The sequence below is a fragment of the Chelonia mydas genome, chromosome 7, assembly GCF_015237465.2.
Source record: "Chelonia mydas isolate rCheMyd1 chromosome 7, rCheMyd1.pri.v2, whole genome shotgun sequence".
Taxonomy (NCBI): Eukaryota; Metazoa; Chordata; order Testudines; family Cheloniidae; genus Chelonia; species Chelonia mydas.
This window is the reverse complement of record NC_057853.1, coordinates 115,941,807-115,947,276: the sequence shown is the minus strand read 5'-3', so window position 1 is coordinate 115,947,276 and position 5,470 is coordinate 115,941,807.

Below are 5,470 nucleotides of genomic sequence, written 5' to 3'. Positions count from 1 at the left end.
TAACTTACAGAGCCGCTGTGAGTCTATGGAGACAATTTCTGAATCATGTAATCAAGTAGAGTCTACTTTGTGAATCCTGAAAACCTGTTAAATAACAATGGGCCCCCATGGAACCCTACATATGAGCATCCCCAAAATTCAGGGAGGATCTGATTAAAATAATGGAATTAGGTTTGGTGTTTCAGGGCATGATCCCAAGCTCCTTGAAGTCAATGAAAAAGCCTGCATTGGTTTCACTGAGCTTTGGATCAGGCCCTTAAAGAAGACAGCATGCCTAGCAGTTATACAGCGTTTATCATCCCTAGATCTCAAAGCACTTTACAAAGGAGCTAAGGGTCATTATCCCCATATTTCAGAGGGAGAAAATGAGGCAAAATGACTTGACTTGCCTAAAGTCACCCATTAGATCAGTGGCAGAGCTGAGAATAAATACAGGTCTCCGAAGTCCCAGTGCAGCATTCCATCTGCTAGACCACACTGCCTCTCAAAGTGCAAATAGATATTTCCATATCTGCCTTCAAGCAGGGAAAATATCCGGAAGGAATTATATGACCTGAGATGCATGGGCCTCCTTTCTCCCCCATTCATCCAAATAAAGAAGGGTTAGAGTCAAGCTTTCAGAACCTGCAAAGGTCTGGGTAGGGTTAACAGCAGCACCACACAGCCTGGACCCCTCCCACTGCATGTTGGAGGTGAGAAAACTACCCTCCAGGAGAGAGCAGGAAAGTGGGGGGAACTTCTGAGGGCCATGGGCTCCTTGTCAGACATGCTTCTAACTAAGGTCCAGGCCACACTCTCAGTGATGTCTGTGGGAGTTTGGCTGCTGACTGCAATGGGAGCAGGAAGTCCCTTGTGGGAAATGCCTCATTCTCAGGCTTGAGTTAGTCTGGGTGGTAACTGCTTTTGTTCAGGGATTTTCCCTGATCATCCTAGCTGCACTTCCAGACTAGGATTCGCGGTGGGGGCTGTGCACCAGCCCTTGTTTCTGAAAGACAGACCTACCATGGAGGAGGCTTATGGGGCACCTAAGTAGGTTGTGGATCACTATTGCCTGGCCCTGACCTGATAGTTTTTAGCTGTTTGGCCCAGGTAACTGCTCTGTTACACCAATCAGCCTTTAACTTAGTCACACACAACCGTCCGGTTTTGCTTTGTCGATTTACCTGCTGGAGCTATTTGTATCCATACAGTGCATCAGCAGTTTGTTTTTGTTTTGTTTTTCAAATGGGTCCTATCATCCTCCCTTACCCTTTCTCACCTATTACCTACCTCATCTCACTACCCTTAGCCCTTCCTCCTAGTGGAGTCTTTTCTTCTAGTTAAACAAAAAACGCCTTGACTTTTTTTTTTTTTTTTAAATCAGTAGACACTAGGGTTGCCAGTTTTGGTTGGACGTATTCCTGGAGGTTTCATCACATGACCATCTTTAATTAAAGATTCATCTTTATTTCCTGGAGACTCCAGGACCATCCTGGAGGGTTGGCAAACCTAGTACTAGATGCATTCTCCGCTGCTTGAGCAGAGCATGCCTGCGTAATGGGAGTTATCGCGAATGTGGACGAGTGGGTGTGAGCAGCGCTCATTGGAACTACTGCCACCATCTTTAAAAACATACTGAAATAACCGGTTTCAGCGTAGCAACCGTGTTCGTCTGTATCCACAAAAAGAACAAGAGGACTTGTGGCACCTTAGAGACAAACAAATTTATTTGAGCATGAGCTTTCGTGAGCTGCAGGATGAAGTGAGCTGTAGCTCACGAAAGCTTATGCTCAAATAAATTTGTTAGTCTCTAAAGATGCCACAAGTCCTCCTTTTCTTTATACTGAAATAATACTTTCTGGGAGTGGGGGAGGGGGGAAAGAAGCATTCCAACCAGTCAGTGGAGTGTTGCTAAGAAATCAAGCCCTTGATGCTTTAGATAAGGTAGGAAAAGGTGCTGATTTACCCATTTCATCTTTCACGTGGGAAACTTGACTAGTTAAAAGAAACGGAGTTCTTGTGGCACCCGTACTCCTTTTCTTTTTGCGGATACAGACTAACACAGCTGCTATTCTGAAACTTGACTAGTTAAGAGCCCTTGATGATGATTCTCATTCTAAAGGGCATTTGTTTAGAGGCAAACTCTCTTCAGAAATAGGCTTGGTAAACCATTGTGCCTCCTCTTTCTTTCTCCATTCTTTTTTAGTGCATTCATTTTAGAGCTGAGCTTTGGTTCATACAACATTCTTTCTTGCTTAAAAATCCTGGACACACATACATCCATATGATTAAACAGAATATATTATTCTGCCTGGGTCTAATTTGGGTAATAAATCAGAAATCTCACTGTAGGTTCTCCAATGCCAGTTGAGCCATCTAACAAGTTTCTCCTTCTGTTGCTCTGTTAATTCTTTTCTCCAGAGAACTCCTGGTTGTCTACTAGACTTTGATTTAGGGAAAGCTGCAATAATGAATGAATATGTACATAAATTAAGGTTTATTTTCAGATGACCTGGCCTTCTGTGTAGTTTGTTTTTTCTTTTAATTTCGAACAGAAGGGTGTTCATTGAACACACCATTATGTCGTCGTCGTAGCTCTGTAAACATAGATGGAAATCAGAGTTGGAAGACTTTTTTTTTTTTTTAGGACAACCTCCATCTTGTGACAGTGGCCTTAATTTTATCACAGAGTCCACAGGAGTTAGACAGACAAGAACAATTAAGTCATCCATAGTATCTGCTGAACGCAATGTGAATTATTTGGATAGGACGGATGGTCTTGTGGTAAAGGCAATAGATTGGGACAAATGAGAGCTGGGTATAATTCCTGGCTCTTCCATTGCTATTCTACATGACCTTGGGCAAAATCACTCAACCTCCTTGTGCCCCCATCTCCTATTTGTAAAATGGGGATAATGATGTTTCCTTTCTCCTGTCCTATGTCTGTTTAGGTCAGGAGCAAACTTTTTGGCCTGAGAGCCACATCGGGGAATAGAAACTGTATGGCTGGCCATGAATGCTCACAAAATAGGGGCTGGAGTGCGGGAGGGGGTGTGGGCTCTGGGGTGGGGCTGGGGTTGAGGAGTTTGGGGTGTAGAAGGATGCTCTGGGCTGGGACCGAGGGGTTCAGCGGGTAGGAGGGGGATCAGGGCTGGGGCAGGGGTGCAGGTTCTGGCTGCAGGTGCAGGCTCTGGGGTGGGGCTGGGGATGAGAGGTTTGGGGTGCAGGAGGGTGCTCCGGGCTGGGATCAAGGGGTTTGGAGAGTGCGAGGAGGATCAGGGCTGGAGCAGGGGGTTGGGGCATGGGGTAGAGACTCGGGGGACGCAGGCTCCAAGCGACGCTTACCTCAAGCAGCTCCCGGAAGCAGTGGTATGTCCCTTCTCTGGCTCCTATGCAGAGGTGCGGTCAGGCAGCTCTGAACGCTGCCCCCTCCACAGGCACCACCCCTGCAGTTCCCATTGGAGTGCCTAGGAGCCAGAGCAGGGCCATGCCACGGCTTCCGGGAGCCGCGTGGTGTGGCCCCCGACCTGACGCCCTGGCCAGTGTGCCGGGGCCGAGCCACGTGGTGTGGCTTGCGGGCTGGATCCGGTCCATGGGCCATAGTTTGCCCATCCCTGGTTTAGGTAGTCCCTACCTTGAAAAGAATACAATCTCAGCACAGCACCTAGCACAATGGGGTTCTGATTTCAGTTTGGGCCTCTTGGGGCTGCCATAATTCTGATGATGATTAATTCCAGGCCATTTTCTAGCAGTCTTCTACCAAAGTCTGATTTAAAAGATAGATGTCTTGGCTTCCGCTTAAAGTAGCTAATACTACACAGAAGGCAGGTATTCTGATGTGACAGATGCCATAAATGTGTTGCAGTATCACAGAAGGAGGCTCAAAGTTTCCCAAGTACTCTCTGCTGCTTCCAAATGGTCATTTGGGAATAGCTACACACAGTGGTGGGAATCGCCACAGTTCCATTGACTTCAGTTGCAATTCTTATTTGTAAATGTTACAATGTCCCCCTTGTCGTTGTGATCAAGGCTGAGGGCTCCTTTCTGCCTGATTATTCTCTTGCATGGAGCTTGCCTGGCTCTAGGAGGTGCTGCTCCGCTTCTTTGGCACAGGGGTGGGCAGCGGTGGGGAAGGGGCTAAGCCTTCGTTCCACCACTCTTTCACAACACCAAGCCAGCACAGCTGATCTGGTGCACCAGGGGATGTAACCTGTGCGGCGCTCAGGCTCCTCCTCCCACCCCCCCCCACACACAAGTGGTGTGTTTTGGGGGTGGGAACCAAGTACCATATGTGGATTTGAAACAATTATCCATTGGGTAAATGTCATTTTGACTAAACCAGCATATTTTTTTGCAAAATCTTCTAGTCTTCGTCCCATCTCGATGAACCTCCCTAACGCATAGATCGGCCGTGCACATGATATGGGATTTGTCCCCAAGACGCTCCCAGATGTGTGTCTCCTACTCCCTCTCCCTTCCCCCCACAAACACACATGCAGCTGAGACAGCCGTCCTTCAACAGTGTGCTTTTAGAAATTGCTGTAATGCTTTTCCCCTTCCAGGAGAAATCCATGTGGTGACCTTTGTGATGTGATTTTTTTTCCCATCGCTACCACGATGAAGCTGGAAGCAGAGGCAAAATTATAGCTGTTGTGAAGCTATTCTGTTTGGTCCCATTTCTGCGCCGGTTAATTCACTATTACAGTAACTGCCAGAGCCTTGTCATTTGCCATAGAAAATGGTCTCTTCCAGGATAATCCTTCTATGGTTTTCTAGCTAATGTCAAATCCAACAAGCTTGTCAAAAGGGTTCAGAAATCCACCCTCATTAAATGCAAAAAACCCCAAACCTATTATTTTATTGCAAAGAAGTTATAAGACAGTGTTTGTGTATGACTGAGACGTAACTAAATGCTTGCATTGTTTTTGCAAGAGTTAATGGGTGTTAACACTCTGAGTCAATGGGCTTGTCTACCCAGTGAGGCAATGCAAACCAGTGGGGTGTGAATTCAAATACACATCATGGTATGCGCTAACTAGCCCCTGTAAATCCTGCTGGCACACACTAAAGGTTTCCTAGTGCATGTTCGCACAATACCATTTCAAACAGTATTGATGTGCACTAAGTAACTACAAGAATTAGCGCACAACACATTGGTGTTCACTAAAATTCACATGACTGTGCTGTACATTGGCTACACGATGTATCAATCTCCATGAATTTGGGGTACAAAGAAGGCACATTGGGCCTCTAGTTAGAATCTACATTCAAATGCAGTAGGGAAGAACATAAGAATGGCCATACTGCGTCATACCAATGGTCCGTCTAGCCAAGTATCCTGTCTTCCGCCAGTGGCAGATAGTTCAGAGGGAATTAACAGAATAGCACAATTATCAAATGATCAAACCTTTGTCCACGTGCTGGTTGACCTCCTCAAAGAATTCTAATAGATTGGTGAGGCACAAGTTCCCTTTGCAAAAGCTGTATTTAC